At 51.3% G+C, this 26575-nt stretch overlaps 2 pseudogenes; one reads left to right on the forward strand and one right to left on the reverse strand.

The window, feature by feature from the left end:
• LOC141126608 (uncharacterized) overlaps positions 1–5347 on the reverse strand; it is a 191012-nt pseudogene extending 185665 nt beyond the window's left edge.
• LOC141126578 (uncharacterized) overlaps positions 1–26575 on the forward strand; it is a 1610887-nt pseudogene that overhangs the window by 887654 nt on the left and 696658 nt on the right.

Consider the following 26575-nt stretch of genomic DNA (forward strand, 5'->3'; position numbering starts at 1 on the left):
AGCAAAATGACATTTCAAAAGGAAAAAAACATTTAAAACTACTCGCGGCTATTGCATTGCCGACAATACACATAGAAATTCATTGATAAAAACGGCATGGGAATTCCCCACAGGGCAACCCCGAACCAAAATTAAAAAAAAAAAAAAAAAGACGTGGGAGTCCCCCTAAATTCCATACAAGGCCCTTCAGGTCTGGTATTGATTTTAAGGGGAACCCCGCGCCAAAAAAAAAAAAAAAAAAAAACGGCGTGGGTTCCCCCCAAAAATCCATACCAGACCCTTATCCGAGCATGCAACCTGGCAGGCCGCAGGAAAAGAGGGGGGGGACAAGAGTGCGGCCCCCCCTCCTGAACCGTACCAGGCCACATGCCCTTAACATTGGGAGGGTGCTTTGGGGTAGCCCCCCAAAACACCTTGTCCCCATGTTGATGAGAACAAGGGCCTCATCCCCACAACCCTGGCTGGTGGTTGTGGGGGTCTGCGGGCAAGGGGCTTATCGGAATCTGGAAGCTCCCTTTAACAAGGGGACCCCCAGATCCTGCCCCCCCCCTGTGTGAAATGGTAAGGGGGTACTTACCCCTACCATTTCACTAAAAAACTGTCAAAAATGTTAAAAATGACAAGAAACAGTTTTTGACAATTCCTTTATTTAAATGCTTCTTCTTTCTTCTATCTTCCTTCATCTTCTGGTTCTTCTGGTTCTTCTGGCTCTTCTGGTTCTTCCTCCGGCATTCTCGTCCAGCATCTCCTCCGCGGCGTCTTCTATCTTCTTCTCCTCGGGCCGCTCCGCACCCATGGCATGGGGGAGGCTCAGTGTCTTCTCTTCATTTTCTTCTTCTTCTCTTCTTCCTTCTTCTCTTCTTTATTTTCTTCTCCGGGCCGCTGCGCACCCATGCTGGCATGGAGGGAGGCTCCCGCTGTGTGATGGCGTCTCCTCGTCTGACGGTTCTTAAATAACGGGGGGCGGGGCCACCCGGTGACCCCGCCCCCTCTGACGCACGGGACTTCCCTGTGGCATTCCCCGTGACATCACAAGGAAGTCCCGTCAAGTCACCGTGCGTCAGAGGGGGGCGGGGTCACCGAGTGGCCCCGCCCCCCACTATTTAAGAACCGTCAGACGAAGAGATGCCGTCACACAGCGGAAGCCTCCCTCCATGCCAGCATGGATGCGGAGCGGCCCGGAGAAGAAAATTAAGAAGAGAAGAAGGAAGAAGATGAAGAAGAAGATGAAGAGATGAGTGGGAGCCTCCCTCCATGCCATGGGTGCGGAGCGGCCCGAGGAGAAGAAGATAGAAGACGCCACGGAGGAGATGCTGGACGAGAACGCCGGAGGAAGAACTAGAAGAGCCAGAAGAACCAGAAGAAGAAGGAAGATAGAAGAAAGAAGAAGCATTTAAATAAAGGAATTGTCAAAAACTGTCTCTTGTCATTTTAACATTTTTGACAGTTTTTTAGTGAAATGGTAGGGGTAAGTACCCCCTTACCATTTCACACAGGGGGGCCGGAATCTGGGGGTCCCCTTGTTAAAGGGGGCTTCCAGATTCCGATAAGCCCCCCGCCCGCAGACCCCCACAACCACCGGCCAGGGTTGTGGGGATGAGACCCTTGTCCTCATCAACATGTGGACAAGGTGTTTTGGGGGACTACCCCAAAGCACCCTCCCAATGTTGAGGGCATGTGGCCTGGTACGGTTCAGGAGGGGGCGCACCTGAAGGGTCTGGTATGGAATTTAGGGGGAATCCCACGTCATTTTTTTTTAAATTTTGGCCGGGGTTCCCCTTAATATCCATACCAGACTCCCACGTCATTTTTTTTTTTTTTAATTTTGGTTCGGGGTTGCTCTGTAGGGAATTCCCATGCCGTTTTTATCAATGAACTTCTATGTGTATTGTCGGCAATGCAATAGCCGCGAGTAGTTTTAAATGTTTTTTTTCCTTTGAAATGTCATTTTGCTGTCAGACTGTTCTAAACACGGGAAACATGCGCCCCTTTACAGGCATACTATAGACACCCCCCAGGTACGAAATTTAAAAGGGATATTACACTTTTATTGTTTGACTTTAAGCATTATTAAAATCACTGCTCCTGAAAAAACGGCCATTTTTAAAACTTTTTTTTGCATTGATCCATGTCCCCTGGGGCAGGACCCAGGTCCCCAAACACTTTTTATGACAAAAAACTTGCATATAAGCCTTTCAAATTAGCACTTTTGATTATTCATGTTCGTGTCCCATAGACTTTAACGGTGTTCGCGTGTTCGAACAAACTTTTTTCCTGTTCGCATGTTCTGGTGCGAACCGAACAGGGGGGTGTTCGGCTCATCTCTAAACACAATATATAGAGTAGAGGGGTCAGCACTATTGTAATGTATAACACAATATATAGAGTAGAGAGGTCAGCACTATTGTAATGTACAACACAATATATAGAGTAGAGAGGTCAGCACTATTGTAATGTACAACACAATATATAGAGTAGAGAGGTCAGCACTATTGTAATGTACAACACAATATATAGAGTAGAGAGGTCAGCACTATTGTAATGTACAACACAATATATAGAGTAGAGAGGTCAGCACTATTGTAATGTACAACACAATATATAGAGTAGAGAGGTCAGCACTATTGTAATGTACAACACAATATATAGAGTAGAGGGGTCAGCACTATTGTAATGTATAACACAATATATAGAGTAGAGAGGTCAGCACTATTGTAATGTACAACACAATATATAGAGTAGAGAGGTCAGCACTATTGTAATGTACAACACAATATATAGAGTAGAGAGGTCAGCACAATATTATAGTCATAGTGCCCCTTATACTGCTGGTCAGGGGGACAAATGATTTGGGTCTGTGGCCAGCAGGATGAAAACAATGTTCAGCCATAGTGGTCAGTGGGAGGAGAAATGTCCTCTATATGTTGTTACAGACTATGGTATCGGGGTACAGGGATGTGGGGGGTCAGACAACACACGGGGGATCACCTTCTGTTGTATATCCACAGAAATCACCCAGCACGCTGGCAGATTGTCAGGAGAACCCCAAGTTCCCAGCCCAGACAGAGGTAACAGCTGTATAACAGCACACACACTCTATTATCCCACCACTGCCACACACATGACAAGGATGGAAGACCACGGGAACTAGAAAACCAGCAGAGGACCTTGTATGGTGGAGGAGGGAAGGAGAGGGAGATTATTGTGATAGACTTGGCACAGCCTGCAATACCTCTGACCACCACTAGAGGGGGACTCCACACATATCTAGCTGGCTGACCACACACAGGCAGATACAAATCTTACATACAATCTGGTGCACTATGAGGGTTGGGGGTCAGTCTAGTAATCAGCACACACTTCTGGGGTTCCTCAGGCTCCCCTACAAGATAGAATCCTTGTGTTACTCCCTCTTCCCACTATCCATGTACACCCCACACCAGACACACATCATGGGGGCAGTGGGGGGACAGGGGGCAGTTGGGGGGAAGTAGATGGGGATGTCAAGGGAAAAGTGCCCATTATCAGTGGTCAGTGTGTGGGAAAGGGGGATGCCTGCTGTTATCAGTTGATTAAATAAATTGGGGGGGGTAAATGTTTGGCATTAGTGATTAGTAGAAAAAATGGGGCAGGAACAAGGGGGAGTCAGAGATTCTAGAAGTGTAAAAGAAGTGTAAAAAGGGGACAGTGAGGTGGGAGGGGGCAATACGGGGCACAGTGGGTGGACAGGAGAATGTGAGGGACTGGGGAAGGATGGGGAAGATGCGGGGTGAACTGGGAGGCACTGAGGAAACAAGGAGCTGGAAAGGGGGATGGGAGTGGTGGTCAGTGGGAGATGAATACCTGGCTGATGTTGTCCTGGTCTGGAGGATGATGTGAAGCTCCTCTGATGAGTCTTCTATGGTTGAGGTCCTCTCAGATTGTCCCTCTTGGCTCCTCTGATGAGTCTTCTATGGTTGGGGTCTTCTCAGATGGTCCCTCTTGGCTCCTCTGATGAGTCTTCTATGGTTGGGGTCCTCTCGGATGGTCACTCTGATGAGTCTACTATGGTCGGTTGAATGGACATGAAGGGGGAAATCTCTCCCAAATCTCGTCTTCTCTTCCTCCTGCTCACAAGTGTCCACAATTAGGATAAAGTTCTCCTCTGTGTCCCTGATGGAAGATGGAGGCTTCTTGTCCTGGCTGAGAGGTGTGAGGGACGTTCTGTGTCTGCACTATGGATCTGGGAAGACTCAATCACATTGTGAGCCAGCTTCCTCACAGGGGGCCCCTCCCTCACAGATGCCCCGGGCCACACTGACTACAAACACAGTGTGGGGGAGGGGGTTCACAAAAGAGGACCCCTCCCTCCATTCTCTGGGATGACACAATAGAATCTGAAGCTAAAAGCTCCAAAACGCCTGAAGCTCAAACAAGTTCTGGAACTTTTTTTTTTAGGCAGATTACAGGCGTTTTTATACTTTTTTTTTTATTGGTGACATTTTCACCTGTACAAAATCACGCTACTTTCTGCCTGAAAACACTACGCTCAGGTGTGAATGGGGGCTCAGGTGTGAATGGGGGCTCAGGTGTGAATGGGGGCTAAAATGAATGAGTTGCAGATCACTACATGCAGTTTGGTTAAAGAGTGCCATCTGTTGATAATAACTGAAAGGTGGCTTCATCCTCTTGTAGAGGACACTATTACACACATATCTGGCCCTACCTTCTATCTCCAGGTTAGAAACAGCAATTCAGGGAAGAGCAAAGGAGGCGGCCTTTGTATTTATGTTTTAAATGAGTTGTGCTCTGATAGTAAACTTGAGGACACTTATTGTTGGCCAGATTTGGAATTTCTGCTGGTGAAGTGTAGACCTTTTTATTTACCCAGAGAATTTACAGTGGTGATCATTATTGTGGCAGTGGTGGAATTATAGGGGTCGCTGAGGTCGCCATGGTGCCCGGGCCCCATCCTGCAGGGGGCCCTTGAGGGTCCCCTGTATATCTTGATAGGAGCGGGGCGGCTGAGACTGAGCTCCCCGATCGTCGGCCAAACTGTAATCGGCACTGTGTGGGGAGCTCGTCACACTGATCTAAAGTGAAAGCAGTATGTGCTGTGCTCGTTGTCTCCCCCTACAGTGCAGTACCCGGCAGGAAGAGCTAGGGTAAAGCACTGCCGTTTTTGAAAAGGCTTTCTGTATGTGTGTATGCATAGTTGCCAACAGTCCCGATTTTCCCAGGACAATCCCGATTTTGGATCCCTCGTCCTGATTAAAGGTTGTCCCGATTGTTTTTCCGGGATTTTGGTTTTGTCCCGAGAAAATCGGGAATGTTTTTGGCAAAAACGGCAACGGCTACACAAAAATGGCCGCCGTCGCCTCCACAAGCGTTGTTTCCCCTTGTGTTCAGTGCAGAGGAGAGGGGCAGCCAATCGATTTCTCTCTTCAGTGTACAAATAGAAAATTCTATTGTACACTGAAGCCTATTGGCTGCAGGGATTGGCGACCCCTCCCCTCTCTCCACTGAACACAAGGAAATGTTCAGTCTCCACACGCCGCCGCCAACCCTCCGCTCCGCCCCGTGTGGCTGTGCTTTATATCGGTGCCCCCTTACATTATCGTATTCACTCCCCCCTTACATCAGTGACCCCCCCCCCTTCAGACTGGCCTAGCGGTGCTGTCACTGACCTCCTCTCAGGTGCACCGTGTAGGGCTCAGTCAGTCGGCTCCAGCTCGGTGGCTCTGGTTTTATCCTATAGTCTCCTCTCCACAGTCCACACTTGTCTGACTTCTCCAATGACCCCCATCCCGGCGGTGCTCCCACTCTTGACTCCTCTGCAGACTCCCTCAGAGACTGCAGACATGATAGGGGAGATGGTCAGAGACTGCAGACATGATACAGGAGCTCAATGCAGCCTCACCAGTGCCCATCAAATGCAGCCTCACCAGAGCCCATCAAATGCAGCCTCACTGTGCCCATCAATGCAGCCTCACTGTGCCCATCAATGCAGCCTCACTGTGCCCATCAATGCAGCCTCACTGTGCCCATCAATGCAGCCTCACTGTGCTCATCAAATGCAGCCTCACTGTGCTCATCAAATGCAGCCTCACTATGCTCATCAAATGCAGCCTCACTGTGCTCATCAAATGCAGCTTTACTCTGCCCGTGAATGCAGTCTCACTGTGCCCATCATTGCAGCCTCACTGTGCCCATCATTGCAGCCTCACTGTGCCCATCATTGCAGCCTCACTGTGCCCATCATTGCAGCCTCACTGTGCCCATCAATGCAGCCTCACTGTGCCCATCAAATGCAGTCTCACTGTGCCCAGGAATGCAGCTTCACTGTGCCCAGGAATGCAGCTTCACTGTGCCCATCATTGCAGCCCCTCCTGTGCCCCATGGCCCAGTCAGCAGTCCCTGTCTGTAGGAAGGTGTGTTGTTGATGCTCGGTACGGTACCTTGCATGCCAGCAGGATATCCATGATGGCCAACAGCAGGCAGGGTCTGTTCTCGTTTTGGATGGGGACAGTGCTCCTTCCAGAGGATCTGTTTGCTGTGAGATGGAGTGGTCCCTGGCCACCTGTACCTTCAGCCATCCTCATTTTCCGGCCCCAGTCAGCCTGTCCTCTGGTCCTGGGGAAGTGGAGAGCACTGGGTGGGAGCTGGAAAGAAGGGGGAGCAGAGAGTACTGGCGGGGTTGGAGAGCACATGGGTGGTGGCAAAGAGCAGGGGGGAGTGGTGATCACAGGGATGGGGAGCGGAGAGCGCTGGGGGGGACGACTTGAGAGCACTGGGGGTCCAAAAAGAACAGAGGTGGAGAGCACTGTGGGGGCTAAGAGTGTGGGGTGGCGAAGAGCACTGGGGGAGGGGCAGAAAAACAGGGGTGGAGAGCACTGGGGGATACAAAGAGCAGGGGGGAGTGGAGAGCAATGGGGGGAGCTTGAAAGCACAAGTGGGGGAGGGGAAGAAAAACAGGGGTGGAGAGCAATGGGGGGAGCTTGAAAGCACCAGTGGGGGCCAGAAAGAACAGGGGTGGAAAGCACGGGGGACTGGAGAGCACTGGCGGGGGTTGGAGAGCACATGGGTGGGGGCAAAATGCAGGGGGGAGTGGAGAGTGCTGGGGGGGAAGCTTGAGAGCACTGGAGGGGGAGCCAAAAAAAAAAACAGGGGGGGAGAGCACGGGGGGCAAAGAGCACGGAGGGGCGAAGAGCACTGGGGGAGGGGCAGAATAACAGGGGTGGAGAGCACTGGGGGGTACAAAGAGCAGGGGGGAGTGGAGAGCAATGGGGGGAGCTTGAAAGCACCAGTGGGGGAGGGGCAGAAAAACAGGGGTGGAGAGCACTGGGGGGTACAAAGAGCAGGGGGGAGTGGAGAGCAATGGGGGGAGCTTGAAAGCACCAGTGGGGGCCAGAAAGAACAGGGGTGGAAAGCACGGGGGACTGGAGAGCACTGGCGGGGGTTGGAGAGCAAATGGGTGGGGCAAAATGCAGGGGGGAGTGGAGAGTACAGGGGTGGGGAGCAGAGAGTGCTGGGGGGGAAGCTTGAGAGCACTGGAGGGGGAGCTAAAAAAAAAACAGGGGTGGAGAGCACGGGGGGCAAAGAGCACGGGGGGCAAAGAGCACGGGGGGGGGCTGGAGAGTGATGGGTGGAGCTTGAGAGCACCGGGGGGGGCCGAAAACAGGGGTGCAGAGAATGGGGGGCTGGAGAGCACTGGGGTGGGGGCTGGAGAGTGATGGGGAGAGCTGAAGAGCACTGGGGGGGGAGAAAGAACATGGGTGGAGAGCACTGGGGGAGTGAAGAGCACTGGGATGGTGGCTAGAGTAGGATGGGGAGAGCTGGAGAGCAGGGGGGGCAGAAAAAACAGGGGTGGAGAGAACTGTGAGGGGGGGGGGCTGGAGAGTGTGGTGAGGGGAGGAGAGCATGGGGGGGAGCCAGGGAGCACAAGGAGAACTGGGGGAGCCAGTAAAAGAAGTTGTATAGGAGCATCGGCGGGGGGCCGCATATAGAGGAAATGAGCTTTCTATATTCCTCCATGCAGCCGCTGAATACTTGATTCTCCTCCTCTCCCTCCTACAAGTATTCAGCGGCTGCATGGAGGAATATAGAAAGCTCATTTCCTCTATATGCGCCCCCCCCCGCCGATCCTCCTATACAGGCACACAGGGCGGACTGTACGGGCGGGCCGGGTATCTACTGGATCCCTCTCTCCTGCTCCTGTGTGTCATGGAGCTGGCTGGGTCTGTGTTTGGCGGCCGCGCTGTAACATGGTCCCGCCCCCCTAGACCGGCTCGTGTGATAGGCGGAACACTGATTCTATCCACTATCACACAAGCCGGTCTAGGGGGGCGGGACAGTGTTACAGCGCGGCCGCCGAACACAGACCCAGCCAGCCCCGTGACACACAGGAGCAGGAGGGGAGCACTGCAGCCGCAACTCAGGCGGCCTACCGGGAAATCTCCCGGTATCCCGGTAGGCCAGTCCGGCCCTGCATTTGCTGACCAGTCAGTTCTCCGGAGTACAGTGAGGACAGCAGAGCTGAGAAAAGTCACTGAAGCCAAAATACTGCAGACTTCCCCGAGAGAGGTCCGATTCTTACCTGGGGGCAGTCACAGCGCGAGAGACGTCCACCTGGAGGATGCCTATGTGTAGGGAGGAGGCCCATGTGTAGGGAGGAGGCCCATGTGTAGGGAGGAGGCCCATGTGTAGGGAGGACGCCTATGTGTAGAGAGGACGCCTATGTGTAGGGAGGACAGGGAGGAGGTGAGCCAGGAGGAGGAAGAGCTGCTCTGTACTGCCCATGCACCGCCCTATGGATGGGCCGGATCTCCTGCTTGTCATGACAGAAGACAGAGCCATCTCCAGCAGCAGAGCTTCCACCTCTAAGCCCCTCCCTGTGTGTGCAAAACATCTCCAACCTGTAATGTGTGGAGACGTGCACATAGCAGTAATATTCAGGGCTGGATGATGTCCGTGTCCCGACTCCCGACCATCACAGAAGGGGATATTTCCATCTCTTCTCAGTGTTAAATAATAATGCTTTGTCCGTCCTTCAGCCCCTCCCTCTTCCCCTCCCCCGCTAACCACATTTTGACTTAAGTTCGAGGAAGAAGCCAAAAACAATCCTCAGCTTGCCGGATCCCATGTGAGTTTTTATTTTCTTTATGTTTGATTCAGGGAGGGGAAGAAGGAAGTTCTGCAGCAGCAGCGACAGCCATAGATTCATCATTTAGTGCAGGTGATGGAGGAAGAGCGGAACAGGACCAGCATTCTCTCATCTATTCATGTTGTCATGTATTTACTCTGGCACTATACCACCCTAACCTGGCACTATACCACCCTAACCTGCCACTATACCACCCTAACCTGCCACTATACCACCCTAACCTGCCACTATACCACCCTAACCTGCCACTATACCACCTAGCTTGGCACTATACCACGCTAACCTGCCACTATACTACCCCAACCTGGCACTACCATCCTAACCTGCCACTATACCACCCTAACCTGCCACTATCCCCCTAATCTGCCAATATACCACGTAACCTAGCACTACTGCATATCACCTAACCTGCCACTATATCATCTGCCAGTATACTACCCTAACATCACTTGACGTTGATGTGCGGTGCGCTGCCTGTTCGCCTGGGGGGGGGGGCAGATATAGAATCCGCCCTGGGTGCCAATTTTGAAAAACATTTATCATTTTCTTTCCACTTCACAATTATGTGCCCCTTTATGTTGGTCTATTACATAAAATACATTTACATTTTTAGTGGTAACATGACAAAATGTGGGAAATTTTAAGGGGCATTTATACTTTTTCAAGGCAGTGTGTGTGAATGTAATTATATATATATGTTATAGTTGCCCCCCTACTTTTGTCCCTGCCCCCCCTAAATATAAAAGCTGGAGACACCATTGATTATAAACCAATAGCTCTGACCTCAGTACTAATGAAGTGCTTTGATTGGTCGGTCTTGAAATATAATAAAACTAGATTAGCGGGTGGTTTAGATCCTCATCAGTTTGTGTATTGGGCAAATAGAAGCCCAGAAGATGCGATGGTTTTAGCGCTGTGTGGGGCGCGTCGTCATCTGGAGGATTCCTGAAACAACATAAGGATGTTTATAGATTCCAGCTCTGCCTTTACTACCATCATTCCAGATCGGTTGGTTGAAAAAAAAAATGTAAAAATTGGATTTGTCACCCTTTGTTTTTGGATAAGGGACTTTTTGGTCCATCGATCACAGGTGGTAAAATTGAAGACTTTGTTTCTTCCAAGTGGGAAATAAGTGCTGGAGCATCGCAGGGTTGTGTGGTAAGTCCCTTTTCTCTATGGGCTGTACACATATGACTGCACCCCCTATTATAAGACCAATAGTATAGTTACGTTTGCTGATGACTTTACCGTAATCGGTTGTATATCCGGAGACGATGAGGAGCAATACAGGAGAGAGGTTGGTAGGATGGTGTCCGGTGAATAACCTGATCCTAAACTGGGGGAAAACAAAGTTGAACAGCTGTGAGTGAGCTGTACACGGAGCCTGCGCAATGAGCAGGACATTGTGTCCGACGCTGCCGCACGCTCCCGATCCTCGTGCTACTCTGCAAGGGGTGGGTGTATTACTGTGATATCACATAAGCATAATAACAATATACTGTGGCAAGTGAGACTTGTGAGAAGTATTGAAATCGCCCATGAAGATTGCAAAACCCGCTCTAAATGTGTTGAAACCAACGTAATATAGCCGCCCCTTGCAGAGTAGCACGAGCATCGGGAGCGTGCGCCATTATCTGGTATCACCGAGAGCGTGCGCCATTATCTGGTATCACCGGGAGCGTGCGCCATTGTCTGGTATCACCGGGAGCGTGCGCCATTGTCTGGTAGCATCGGGAGCGTGCGCCATTGTCTGGTAGCATCGGGAGCGTGCGCCATTGTCTGGTAGCATCGGGAGCGTGCGCCATTGTCTGGTAGCATTGGGAGCGTGCGCCATTGTCTGGTATCACTGGGAGCGTGCGCCATTGTCTGATATCACCGGGAGCGTGCGCCATTGCCTGGTATCACCGGGAGCGTGCGCCATTGCCTGGTATCACCGGGAGCGTGCGCCATTGTCTGGTATCACCGGGAGCGTGCGCCATTGTCTGGCATCACCGGGAGCGAGCTCCATTGTCTGGTATCACCGGGAGCACGCGCCATTGTCTGGTATCACCGGGAGCGTGCGCCATTGTCTGGTATCACCGGGAGCGTGCGCCATTGTCTGGTATCACCGGGAGCGTGCGCCATTGTCTGGCATCACCGGGAGCGTGCGCCATTGTCTGGCATCACCGGGAGCGTGCGCCATTGTCTGGTATCACCGGGAGCGTGCGCCATTGTCTGGCATCACCGGGAGCGTGCTCCATTGTCTGGTATCACCGGGAGCACGCGCCATTGTCTGGTATCACCGGGAGCGTGCGCCATTGTCTGGTATCACCGGGAGCGTGCGCCATTGTCTGGTATCACCGGGAGTGTGCGCCATTGTCTGGTATCACCGGGAGCGTGCGCCATTGTCTGGCATCACCGGGAGCGTGCTCCATTGTCTGGTATCACCGGGAGCGTGCGCCATTGCCTGGTATCACCGGGAGCACGCGCCATTGTCTGGTATCACCGGGAGCACGCGCCATTGTCTGGTATCACCGGGAGCGTGCGCCATTGTCTGGTATCACCGGGAGCGTGCGCCATTGTCTTGATAGCATCGGGAGCGTGCGCCATTGTCTTGATAGCATCGGGAGCGTGCGCCATTGTCTGGTAGCATCGGGAGCGTATGGACACTGGACACCAGCGTCAGATAGAGGACACTGACACCAGCGTCAGATAGAGGACACTGACACCAGCACTGAGATAGAGGACACTGACACCAGCACTGAGATAGAGGACACTGACACCAGCACTGAGACAGAGGACACTGACACCAGCACTGAGATAGAGGACACTGACACCAGCACTGAGATAGAGGACACTGACACCAGCACTCAGATAGAGGACACTGACACCAGCACTCAGATAGAGGACACTGACACCAGCACTCAGATAGAGGACACTGGACACCAGCACTGAGATAGAGGACACTGGACACCAGCACTGAGATAGAGGACACTGGACACCAGCACTCAGATAGAGGACACTGGACACCAGCACTCAGATAGAGGACACTGACACCAGCACTCAGATAGAGGACACTGACACCAGCACTCAGATAGAGGACACTGGACACTAGCACTCAGATAGAGGACACTGACACCAGCACTCAGATAGAGGACACTGACACCAGCACTCAGATAGAGGACACTGGACACCAGCACTCAGATAGAGGACACTGACACCAGCACTCAGATAGAGGACACTGACACCAGCACTCAGATAGAGGACACTGACACCAGCACTCAGATAGAGGACACTGGACACCAGCACTCAGATAGAGGACACTGGACACCAGCACTCAGATAGAGGACACTGGACACCAGCACTCAGATAGAGGACACTGGACACCAGCACCGAGATAGAGGACACTATCTCAAGTAGGGACTGGATGGATTTTGATCCATGTATTGGCTTGCTGGTTGTACACAGGTCAGTCTATTGATCGATTTGTGTACAACCAGTCTGTCAGGTTTTTCATGAATGATCAATACCACCGACTATAGCTGACAACACCGATCATTGTATTCTGATGGTGGGGGAGGGTCTCCACTGTCAGAACACAATAGCACAGCGGGAGGATTCCCCCTCCAATGAATGGGAAATGTTCATTCTACCCGCTGATTGAATGAAAGAAAATAAAAAATCCTTTATGTCCAGGATAAGGGTGTCCATACACATTGCAATCTGATTGTACAATCTCTGTTCTGTGAGCCTTGTCCCTCCCCTTGTCATATCAATAATGATAACTGAACCAATAATGATTCAAAATGAGGAGGACACCCCTCCAACTTTCCTATTGATACCTCCTCCCCCACTGAGGGCATCTCCTCCTCCCCCACTGAGGGCATCCCCTCCCCCACTGAGGACACACCCTCCCCCACTGAGGACACACCCTCCCCCTCCCCCACTGAGGGCATCCCCTCCCGCTCCCCCACTGAGGACACCCCCTCCCCCACTGAGGGCATCCCCTCCCATCAACCACTGAGGTCATCCCCTCCCCCACAAAGAACAACCCCCTCACCCACAGAGAACACCCCTTCCCCCTCCCCCACAGAGGACACCCCTCCCACAACAGAGCACACCCCCTCCCCTCCCCCCACAGAGGACACCCCCTCCCCCCCACCTACAGAGGACACCCCCTCCCCCACAGAGGAAACTTTCTCCTCCCCCACAGAGGACACCCCCTCCCCTACAGAGGACACCCCTCCTCTACAGAGGACACCTCCTCTCCCTCCCTTACTTAGGGCACCCCCTTCCTGCACTGAGGGCATACCCTCTCCCTTCTTTACAGAGAACACCCCCTCCTTTTCTGCATTGAGGACATCCCCTCCCCCACTGAGAACACCCCTCCCCCTCTCACATGGAGCTGCAGCCAGAGAGACAAACAAGTAGCTGAAGGAGAAATGACTGGAGAGATCAGAGTGGGAGGGGCCACAGAGGGAGATGACTACCATTGAAGAGAGAGAGAGCAACCATGGGGGGGTAATGTGATGTCACTAAGAGGGGAGGAGAGAGGAACCATGGGGGGTAATGTGAGGTCACTAAGAGGTCAGGAGAGAGGAATCATGGGAGGTAATGTGATGTCACTAAGAGGGGAGGAGAGAGGAACCATGTGGGGTAATGTGATGTCACTAAGAAGGGAGGAGGGAGGAACCATGGGGGGTAATGTGGTGTCACTAAGAGGGGAGGAGAGAGGAACCATGGGGGGTAATGTGATGTCACTAAGAGGGGAGGAGAGAGGAACCATGGGGGGTAATGTGAGGTCACTAAGAGGTCAGGAGAGAGGAATCATGGGAGGTAATGTGATGTCACTAAGAGGGGAGGAGAGAGGAACCATGTGGGGTAATGTGATGTCACTAAGAAGGGAGGAGGGAGGAACCATGGGGGGTAATGTGGTGTCACTAAGAGGGGAGGAGAGAAGAACCATGGGGGGGTAATGTGATGTCACTAAGAGGGGAGGAGAGAGGAACCATGGGGGGTAATGAGATGTCACTAAGAGGGTAGGAGAGAGGAACCATGGTGGGTAATGTGATTTCACTAAGAGGGGAGGAGAGAGGAACCATGGGGGGGTAATGTGATGTCACTAAGAGGGGAGAAGAGAGGAATCATGGGGGGTAATGTGATGTCACTAAGAGGGGAGGAGAGAGGAACCATGGGGGGTAATGTGATGTCACTAAGAGGGGAGGAGAGAGGAACCATGGTGGGTAATGTGATTTCACTAAGAGGGGAGGAGAGAGGAACCATGGGGGGGTAATGTGATGTCACTAAGAGGGGAGAAGAGAGGAATCATGGGGGGTAATGTGATGTCACTAAGAGGGGAGGAGAGAGGAACCATGGGGGGTAATGTGATGTCACTAAGAGGGGAGGAGAGAAGAACCATGGGGGGTAATATGGTGTCAGAAAGAGGGGAGGAGAGAGGAACCATGGGGGGGTAATGTGATGTCACTAAGAGGGGAGGAGAGAGGAACCATGGGGGGGTAATGTGATGTCACTAAGAGGGGAGAAGAGAGGAATCATGGGGGGTAATGTGATGTCACTAAGAGGGGAGGAGAGAAGAACCATGGGGGGTAATATGGTGTCAGTAAGAGGGGAGGAGAGAGGAACCATGGGGGGGTAATGTGATGTCACTAAGAGGGGAGGAGAGAGGAACCATGGGGGGTACATAACACAGGTAATCATTTTGCATAATCCCACTCTGGTTTATGGTTACGAGGATCGGTCTCCCAGCTGCACACACTTTATTTCACTCACAACTTTGACACTCCCTATCACTTTTTATGGCTTCCTTGAACGCACACATACTCATTCACTGTGTGGTGTGCAGCTGTGGCCAAGACATTAACCCTTTCACATTCACACACATTCACTTATACCCGGGCTCACTTTCACTCAATCATTTTTTCATTCTTCCTCACAGTTTTCCTAGTGCTATGTGGCCTCGCTGTTTGCCCCTACCTGGCGGTCCTTTGGGGTGCTCTGGTCAACTTGGCGGCTGTGGCTGATGGGTTTTGGGGCGTGCTCTCTGCCTCAACCCCGGGGGAGACTTTGCTGACCCAGACCACTGCTGCATCCCAGTACATTGGTTGTCACTGACCAATGCACTGCCTGTGAGTACTATTGAAATTTAGATTTTCTCTGTACCCTCTCTCTACATACCGGCCTGTATACTAATAGATGTTTCATTGTCCTAAATGTAGCACAATTGCATTGGACTCCTGATGATTGGTTGAAAGCCAAGAAACGCGTTGAGTTACCAACTATGGATGCACATATCAATTTATTGTACAATGTATCCCCTTTTGTAACTGTACAATTTGTTTGAATTATGTTTTTTAATATACTGTCTATATATGTTCAACTGTGCCCCATGATGTTCCCACTTATGACTGTATTAGGTTCTAGGATCTACGGTATTAAACTTTTTTACCATCATTATCTTGCAGGTCCTTTGTGGATGTGGCAATGTAGAGGACTTACCCTAGACATTATATTACATCATGTACCACGGAGCTTACATATCCACCGACATGCCTCACACAAAGTCCCGCTTCTATCCACTAATTTTTCCTGCATTAATTGGGATGGAGGCATGTCGGTGCACCCCCTTGAAATTATGTGGACAGGTCACAACCCCATTTTTTTATGGGGGGTAATGTGATGTCACTAAGAGGGGAGGAGAGAGGAACCATGGGAGGTAATGTGATGTCACTAAGAGGGGAGGAGAGAGGAACCATGGTGAGGTAATGTGATGTCACTAAGAGGGGAGGAGAGAGGAACCATGGTGAGGTAATGTGATGTCACTAAGAGGGGAGGAGAGAGGAACCATGGGGGGTAATGTGATGTCACTAAGAGGGGAGGAGAGAGGAACCATGGGGGGGTAATGTGATGTCACTAAGAGGGGAGGAGAGAGGAACCATGGGGGGTAATGTGATGTCACTAAGAGGGGAGGAGAGAGGAACCATGGGGGGTAATGAGATGTCACTAAGAGGGGAGGAGAGAGGAACCATGGGGGGTAATGTGATGTCACTAAGAGGGGAGGAGAGAGGAACCATGGGGGGTAATGTGATGTCACTAAGAGGAGAGGAGAGAGGAACCATGGGGGGTAATGTGATGTCACTAAGAGGGGAGGAGAGAAGAACCATGGGGGGTAATGTGATGTCACTAAGAGGGGAGGAGAGAGGAACCATGGTCTAGGCAATTTTGAATCATCATATTGGAGAGGAGGAACTATGGAGGACAATATGGGGTCACTACTGGAAAAGGAAAGAAGAACCGATGGGAACACTTTTTCACTATTTTTAGGGGGATCATGGGGAACAATATCTTGTTACTATGGGGGGAGGGGCAGTGCAGGGAACATAGGAGGGGGTGACAAGGTACATATTGGGGGATTCTGGAACAGAACTCTATTTCTTTTCACTTTTCCAAAACAATGTAATAGGAGGACACCCCCAAACCTTCCATTCAGTGTGTATGGGATCGGGCAGATCCTTGTACTATGTAGATGATGGAAGATGGAAAGGAGATTGTACAATCAGATTGTATAGTGTGTGGTCACCTTTAGGGCTCATTCACACCAACAGTTACTCTGGACATACACAAGGAGATTTATAAATGAACGTCTGTATGAACATTGACACCAAAGTCTCCTCAGTACCTCCAATGATGAATGTTGTTCTCATTTACTTGGAAGAATCGGGTGTTTGGAATGATTGGACTTTCCTGAATGAAATCTCATTCACTGCTAGAAATTTCTTCATTCCAGAAACATTTTCCATCCGACTCCTTCCAATTTCCTCATCACCGCCATCACACACTTCCATTTCCCTCCACTAACCATAAGAGAATGGAGGGAAGGATCTTCCAATGAAAAGATTGGAAGGAGATTGTACGAGTGTATGGGCAGCTGAACAAGGCCATGTTCCCGATGTTCTATGGCTTCCGTCACCATCAAAGAAAACAATGTGAGGTTGTATTGTTTGTGCCGATCGTTCCCACACCTTGTATAATATTACAAAGAGCCCATAGAATTCTATAGAAGAGAGCCTAACACCTCATTACACCGCACAACAGCGCCCCCCACACTGCACACCAGAGAACACGCATTATACACACAATACAATGGGCTGTGTGCTGTGACTGAGCCCCAATGTTACCACCCCCCTCCCCTCTACTGGAATTGTCCAATCCTGTCCTCTAATATTAGAGAGAGTGTCTGTACTGCTCATTATATGTAACCGCCCCTCCCCCATACACACCCCTAACCCACTTCTCACCCCCCCCCCATACACAGCCCTCCCCGACTTCTCACCCCTCCCCCATACACAGCCCTCCCCGACTTCTCACCCCTCCCCCATACACATCCCTCCCGACTTCTCACCCTTCCCCCATACACAGCCCTCCCCAACTTCTCACCCCTCCCCCATACACAGCCCTCTCCGACTTCACACCCCTCCCTCATACACAGCCCTCCCCAACTTCTCACCCCTCCCCCATACACAGCCCTCCCTGACTTCTCACCCCTCCCCCATACACAGCCCTCCCCAGCTTCTCACCCCTCCCCCATACACAGCCCTCCCCGACTTCTCACCCCTCCCCCATACACACCCCTCCCCGACTTCTCACCCCTCCCCCATACACCAAACACCCCGACTTCTCACCCCTCCCCCATACACAGCCCTCCCCGACTTCTCACCCCTCCCCCATATACAGCCCTCCCCTACTTCTCACCCCTCCCCCATACACCAAACTCCCCGACTTCTCACCCCTCCCCCATACACAGCCCTCCCCCATACACATCCCTCCCCGACTTCTCACCCCTCCCCCATACACAGCCCTCCCTGACTTCTCACCCCTCCCCCATACACAGCCCTCCCCGACTTCTCACCCCTCCCCCATACACATCCCTCCCCGACTTCTCACCCCTCCCCCATACCCCCATACACATCCCTCCCCACCTTCTCACCCTCCCCCATACACAGCCCTCCCCGACTTCTCACCCCTCCCCCATATACAGCCCTCCCTGACTTCTCACCCCTCCCCATACACCAAACTCCCCGACTTCTCACCCCTCCCCCATACACAGCCCTCCCCACCTTCTCACCCCTCCCCCATACACAGCCCTCCCCGACTTCTCACCCCTCCCCCATACACAGCCCTCCCTGACTTCTCACCCCTCCCCCATACACAGCCCCTCCCCAGCTTCTCACCCCTCCCCCATACACAGCCCTCCCTGACTTCTCACCCCTCCCCCATACACACCCCTCCCCAACTTCTCACCCCTCCCCCCATACACCAAACACCCCGACTTCTCACCCCTCCCCCATACACAGCCCTCCCCGACTTCTCACCCCTCCCCCATATACAGCCCTCCCCGACTTCTCACCCCTCCCCATACACCAAACTCCCTACTTCTCACCCCTCCCCCATATACAGCCCTCCCCGACTTCTCACCCCTCCCCCATACACCAAACTCCCCGACTTCTCACCCCTCCCCCATACACAGCCCTCCCCATACACATCCCCTCCCCGACTTCTCACCCCTCCCCCATACACAGCCCTCCCTGACTTCTCCACCCCTCCCCCATACACATCCCTCCCCGACTTCTCACCCCTCCCCATACACAGCCCCTCCCTGACTTCTCACCCCTCCCCCATACACATCCCTCCCCAGCTTCTCACCCCTCCCCCATACACAGCCCTCCCCGACTTCTCACCCCTCCCCCCATACACAGCCCTCCCCGACTTCACTTCTCACCCCTCCCCCATACACAGCCCTCCCTGACTTCTCACCCCTCCCCCATACACAGCCCTCCCTGATTTCTCACCCCTCCCCCATACACAGCCCTCCCCGACTTCACTTCTCACCCCTCCCCCATACACAGCCCTCCCCGACTTCTCACCCCTCCCCCATACACAGCCCTCCCCGACTTCACTTCTCACCCCTCCCCCATACACAGCCCCTCCCGACTTCTCACCCCTCCCCCATACACAGCCCCCCTGACTTCTCACCCCTCCCCCACAAACATCCCTCTCCGACTTCTCACCCCTCCCCCATACACAGCCCTCCCTGACTTCTCACCCCTCCCCCATACACAGCCCCCCCTGACTTCTCACCCCTCCCCCACAAACATCCCTCTCCGACTTCTCACCCCTCCCCCATACACAGAACTCACAGATCACCTACCTTCCTGTAGAAAACCAGGTCAGTGTTGTCCCTCTATAGATCCTAATAAATTCAGTTCAGTGTGAGATGGTCTCTGAAAATTCTTGTAGATTTATAAAACTAACACAAAAGAGGAAGTCAGCTAGACATTAAAGGGTGCAGTTTCCATCACGCCCACCAACATTCAACAGAAAATCTGTTCAGTTGCTCAACTTCCTCTTGAGATGAGTTAGCTCAGCTCTTATCATTCCTTCAACAGAAGTCCTGATAATACTTTGTATCTTTGTGAGGAACAAACCTCCACATTCCAGACTCTAAGAATTCCGAGTAGGAGGGGGGAGCCGGGGATCACACCACCAGACTCCGATCACACAGCTTCTCCTTCATTCTCTGGTTATTTATGGGATCCCAACACTCGTCTTATGGAGAATTCTATGACCATTGAACACACCGGTCACACAGGTACCTTGTATTGCTCAAGTCATTACTAGATTGCAGCCATAGGATCATTGCAATCTCAATGACCATACACACTTTGTTTTATGAAATCACTTAGATCACATAGATTATTTTCTGCTGGTTTTGCTGAAGATGTGCTGCTAGGTGGTATTTCTATATAACTGTTCCATTATCATATATTGGGTATATTAAGGGCTGGTGGAGTTCATATGTAGGAACACTGGGGGTGGGGGGTTAGTAGTTTAATATGTGTAGGGATGAGCCGAACACCCCTTGGTTCAGTTCGCACCAGAACCATTGACGTCTATGGGACTCGAACGTTCAAAATCAAAAGTGCTCATTTTAAAGGCTAATTTTCATTGTTTTGTCCTAAAAAGTGTTTGGGGACCCGGGTCCTACCCCAGGGGACATGTATCAATGCAAAAAAAACTTTTAAAAACTGCAGTTTTTTCGGGAGCAGTGATTTTAATGATGCTTAAAGTAAAAAAAAAAAGTAAAATATTCCTTTAAATATCGTACCTGGGGGGTGTCTATAGTATGCCTGTAAAGTGGCACGTGTTTCCCATGTTTAGAACAGTCCCTGCACAAAATGTCATTTTTATAGGAATAAAAGTCATTTAAAACTGCTTGCGGCTTTAATATAATGTGGGGTCCTGGCAATATGGATGAAAATCAGTGAGAAAAACGGCATGGGTACCCCCCCCAGTCCATTACCAGGCCCTTTGGGTCCTGTATGGATATTAAGGGGAACCCCACACCCAAATTAAAAAAAGGAAAGGCGTGGGGGTTTTGGAAAACATAGGGAAGGGTTATCACCCCTGTGACATTTTTTTTTTTTGCTGTCTGTGCCCCTGTTCAGAAGATTTCACCTCACTTTTTGTCCCAATGACAAATGTTTTTTGAAAATTTGGGGGTTTTAGTGAAACAAGGATTGGTGATAAAGCATCGGTGGAAAGGAGAAAAGTTTTTCCAAAATTAACTCTTACAGGAGAGAATTTCCCTTCCTAGGGGTAGATTTCATCTCACTTCCTGTTGTCTCCTTCCGTTTGCAAGTAGGAGTCGTTTGTAAGTTGGATGTTTGAAAGTAGGGGCCTGCCCTATATACTCAGCAGAAATTTGGGCCTTAGGTGTTGTTGTGGCCACAACACTGTAAGCCCTCACAGGGCCCTGCTGTGAAATATTAGATCAAGAATTGTAATTACATGCCCCTGTTGAACAGGGGCTGACAAATTGGGCCTTAGGCACTGGTGGGGGCACCCAGAACCAAAAATGTTCTTACAAGCTATCAGCGTGATCATTGAGGAGGAAGAGGATAATTACTCAGGATAGTCACTCAGCATCAGCATAGGCAGTCTTGAAGGATTCTGACATTTCAAAAAAAATATTCGGTTACATCAGCATCAGGTGCTTGGTAGCTGGTGGTGATCCAAGACTGATTAATTTTTATGAAGGTCAGTCGATCGACCGAGTCGGTGGACAGACGCACCCTGTGATCAGTTACAAAGCCTCCAGCAGCACTGAATATCTGTTCCGAAAGAACGCTGGATGCAGGACAGGCCAGTAGCTCAATTGCATACTGTGCAAGCTCTTGCCAGTGATCCATTCTCAAGACCCAGTAACCCAGAGGATTTTTGGTGGGAAAGGTGTCCAAGTCAGATATGCACCATGTAAAACAGACGCTGGCGATGGTTGCTGGAACCGATCATACCTTGGGGCTGCGGACTAAAAAATTGTCTGAACGCATCGGTCAGACGGCCCCCTTCTCCACCGTTCCTTCTTTGACTGACCGAAGCCTCAGCAACACGTTGTCCAGAAACAGGAGATTGTAACCTCCCGGTCTCTAGGAACGCATTGCACAGACCTTTCTGCAAGGCCTCCCGAAGATGTTTCATCCTCTGTTCCCTCTGCAACGGCAAGATAAGGTCCGCAACCTTACCCTTGTAATGCGGATCAAGGAGGGTTGCCAGCCAGTATTGGTCCTTCTCCTCAATACCACGAATACGAGGATCCTTAAGCAGGCTTTGCAGGATCAGGGAGGCCATGCAGCATAGGTTTGCTGAGGCATTCTGTCCGGAGTCCTCTGGGTCACTAAGGACGGCATCAGCCACCTCCTCCCAGCCACATACAAGTCCATGTGTTTCTTGGGACTGATTCCTTAAAGACTGCTGCTGATGCTGAGTGACAGGCTCCACCTCCATACTGACACAATCCTCCTCCTCCTCCTTGTCCTCTTCCTATGTGATTGGCGGGCACGCAGGAACACTGTCTGGATAAAGGGGGCCTTGAGAGCTAAGGAAGTCCTCCTCTTCCTGCCTTTGTTCTGCCTCAAGTGCCCTGTCCATTAGTCCACGCAGCGTGTGCTCCAACAGGTGGACAAGGGGGACAATGTCACTGTTGCATGCACTGTCACTGTTCACCATCCTCGTGGCCTCCTCAAATGGTGACAGGACAGTGCATGCATCCTTGATCATGGCCCACTGGCATGGGGGAAAAAAAAAACAAGCTCCCCTGACCCTGTCCTGGTGCCATAGTCACACAGGTACTCATTGGTGGCCCTCTGCTGCGTGTGGAGCCGCTGCAGCATGGCCAACGTTGAGTTCCACCTGGTGGGCATGTCACAGATTAGGCGGTTCTTTGGCAGGTTAAACTCCTTTTGGAGGTCTTCCAGCTGAGCACTGCCATTATATGACCGGCGTAAATGCACACAGACTTTCCTGGCCTGCCTCAGGACATCCTGTAAGCCCGGGTACCTGCCCAAGAACTGCTGCACCACCAAGTTAAGGACATGAGCCAAACAGGGCACATGGGTCAGTTGTCCCTGTCGGAGGGCGGAGAGGAGGTTGGTGCCATTGTCGCAAACCACCATTCCTGCCTCAAGTTGGCATGGCGTCAACCACCTCTGAACCTGCCCTTGCAGAGCTGACAGAACCTCTGCCTCAGTGTGGCTCCTGTCCCCCAAGCACACCAGCTCAAACACCGCATGGCATCTTTTGGCCTGCGTACTTGCGTAGCCCCTTGAATGCCTATGGAGCACCGCTGGTTTCTGCAAGGTGCAGGTACTGCACCTTGTCCTGCATCCTTCCCAGCTGCCAGCAGAGTCACCCAATGCGCGGTGAAACTTAGGTAACATCCCTGTCCATGCCTGCTGGACCAGGAGTCAGCGGTAATATGCACCTTACCGCTGACTGCCCTGTCCACCGAGGCATGGACATTGCCTTCCACATGCCGGTAGAGAGCCAGAATCGCCTTCCATGAGAAAAAGTGGCATTTGGGTACCTGCCACTGAGGAACCGCACATTCCACAAACTCACGGAAGGGGGCAGAGTCTACCAACTGAAAAGGTAGCAGTTGAAGTGCTAGCATTTTTGCCAAGCTAGCATTCAACCGCTGGGCATGTGGATGGCTGGGAGCAAACTTCTTTCGGCGGTGCAGCAGCTGGGGCAGGGAAATTTGCCTGGTAAATCTGACGTCAGTGTACCAAAAGCAGATTGCATACTTGGCTGTGACACACCTAATTCTACACCTTCATTCCTCTCACTGCAGGTCTCAGAGAGGACTGAAGGTATAGTGGGGTTGGGGATCTCAGCTTATGAGGAGCATGGAGAGGTTCTCTTTGTTCTTTGGTGTGGGTCTTTTAGATACGCTTGCCAAGGAACTGCATGGCAGGTCAACATATGTCTGGTCAAGCATGTGGTACCCAAGCGGGAGATGTTTTGGCCACGCGAGATACGCTTGAGACATATGTTGCAAATAGCAACGGTGCGATCTGATGCACTCATCTCAAAAAAGGCCCACACCAAAGAACTTTTGTAAGCAGCAGTGCCCTGTACATACGGAGCTTTGCGGTGTGATGCAGTCAGTGTGCTGCCCTTAGGCTGGCCCCTGGAGGGCATCCTGCCTCGTTGGTGATGTGCCTCCTCCTCCTCTCTCCTATCAGGCACCCATGTTGAGTCAGTGACCTTATCATCCCCTCCCTCCTCATCACTGAAGCAAACCTGGCAGTATGCTGCAGCAGGGTGAGCATGACTGCCAGATTGTTGTCCTTCTTGGGCACCCCCTCTGTCCGTGCTCACGTTACTGCCTTCATCTAGCTCAGTATCATCATCAGAGCCTTATAAACGCTGGGCATCCTCCTGGAGCATGTACCCAACACTGTGGTCAAACAGTTGAGGGACTCCTCAGGAGGACATGGTGGGGCTAGGGAAGGAGTCTCTGATGCCATTGAGCCGAGGGAAGAGGCCGCGTTGGCAGCTGCTTTGCCAGACAAAGTACCCTAAACATGGGTGAGAGAGGATGAGGAGGATGAGGATGGCTTGGTCATCCACTCGACCAAGTCTTCCGCATGTTGGGGCTCAACACGGCCCGCTGACGAAAAAGACCAAGCGTGTCCCACGGCCACGTGCTGATGAGGATGCACCGTCTCCACGACCAGCACTGTTGCCTCTAGACACAGAGCCTGCTTGCCCTCTTTTATTGGCTTGTGACTGTCTGCCTCTCCTTGTTGGCCTTCCAGACATACTAATGGCCTGTAGCTGCACTAAGCTGGGATATATATATATATATATATATATATATATATATATACTGATACTGCAACTAGCAAAATGAACTGCCTGCCTGTAGTATGAGAACACCACCAACCTTCTACAGGTAGCTTTAGCTGAACACTGTGCAGAGGTCGCACTACACTAACTTGTAGCTTTAGCTGAACACTGTGAGGAAGACGTACTGCACTAACTTGTAGCTTTAGCTGAACACTGTGCAGAGGTCGCACTACACTAACTTGTAGTTTTAGCTGAACACTGTGCACTACACTGACTTGTAGCTTTAGCTGAACACTGTGAGCAGGATGCACTACACTAACTTGTAGCTTTAGCTGAACACTGTGAGCAGGATGCACTGCACTAACTTGTAGTTTTAGCTGAACACTGTGAGCAGGACGCACTACACTAACTGTAAATAGTCTAGCTGCCTGACTGTGGTACTAATAGGATCAAAAGAACACCAGCAATTTTCTTCAGGTAGCTGTAAATACTGTAACAACACAAGCCTGCCTGTCAGTAAGAAGATAACAGGAACGGATCTAGCTAAACTGAATACAGTGTATATATATATATATATATATATATATATATATATATATATATGCAACACCTGGGATGCATATATATACACAATACACTGTAAGTGCAGCTAACTGACTGACTGTCCTGCCTAATCTATCTAACTTAAATCAAATGACACTGTCTGTCTCTCTCTCTATCTATGAACACCAGAACACACTACACAGGGCCGCCGTGCAGGCGGCCTTATATAGTTTGGGGCGTGTACTAAATCCCCTGAGCCATAATTGGCCAAAGCCTCCTTGGCTTTGGCCAATTACGGCTCTCTGTTCAGACTGCGCTGTGATTGGCCAAGCATGCGGGTCATAGTGCATGCTTGGCCAATCATCAGCCAGCAATGCCGCAGTGAATTATGGGCCGTGACGCGCCACACGAATTTGGCGCGAACGGCCCATATCGTTCGCAATTCGGCGAACGATCAAACAGACGATGTTCGAGTCGAACATGAGTTCGACTCGAACACGAAGCTCATCCCTAGTGATGTGCTACACGTTGTACTGGCTTTATGGCTGATGGTGTTGTTGTCTTTGGATTTAGTATCATGTATACAGTGCCCTGGGGTCTTTTTCAGGGACATTGAGTTGTTTCTCTCCTGCATAAACTGAGGTGCCGGTTTGTTGTCTCATATTTATACATGTACAGTACGGCTAACTGGGAAGACTGGGACTTGTGATCTTCCTGTGATGGTGATTATAAAGCCAATGTGTAAGCATGCGCAGGTCTCCCTCTGTCCAGTAGGTGGTGCTGCACCATTATATCGATGGAGTAAGTCTGTTAAGGGATATATCCCCTCATGGACTCTGTTGGTGTCCCAGAGGAACCAGCTGTCTGATTGGATGTGGAAACCTCTGGTTATCGGGGAACCATCTGTCATGGTTATGCAATAGTTTTCTCTTTCAGCTTACCTGTCTCCATGTGTTCATCTCTAAAGACCAGCTGCCTCTCACCTGACTGGTTTTATAACCTCTCCTCTAAGCATGGCCCCACCCCAGGCCCTATCAGGGAACCCTATATTAACCTGTGCACTGCAAGCCAGCAGTGCTGATCAACCATTGTGTGTTAGCCTCCATGTGTACTTGAAGTGTTTTCTATGTCTGATTCCTGCTACCGACTTTGGCCTGTTCTCGACTCTCCCTGTCTGCTTGTTACCCTGACCTTTGGCGTGTTATATTTATCCTTGTCTGCTAGTTGCCCTGACCTTTGGCTTACCCCTTACTTCCCTGTCATTCCAGCCTGCTGCCTCCTTCCTCTTCTCCTGTAAGTCTACGGTGAGCGTGAGCTGTGAGACCCTGGGGGCGGCGACCTGGAGCCAGACTGCAGCGCAGTCCATCCTCACCACTAGAGGCTCTGGTGAACACCCGCTGGTTCTTAGACTCCGCGCCCTGGGGAATCTATGCTCTAGCTCCCACTGGGATCCATGTTAGTTATCCTGTAGACCTGCTTCCTGAACCTTTCAGGGTTCAATCCGCAGCAGTCAGTCCTAGGGTCCACTACTTTAGTGGTGCACTTCCGACTCCTACAGAGTGCATCTGTCACCTAGTCTCAGGTGACCTGACACCATCATAGTGTGGGACCTTTACCCTAGACCCTTTACTCTTCACATCTATGTGTTTTTTAGTGCATTTTGCAGTTTGCAGAAATGCACTACAGTCCATTTAACGTTCCTAA

Source organism: Aquarana catesbeiana, linkage group LG02, assembly GCF_042186555.1.
Source record: "Aquarana catesbeiana isolate 2022-GZ linkage group LG02, ASM4218655v1, whole genome shotgun sequence".
In the NCBI taxonomy this organism is placed as follows: Eukaryota; Metazoa; Chordata; class Amphibia; order Anura; family Ranidae; genus Aquarana; species Aquarana catesbeiana.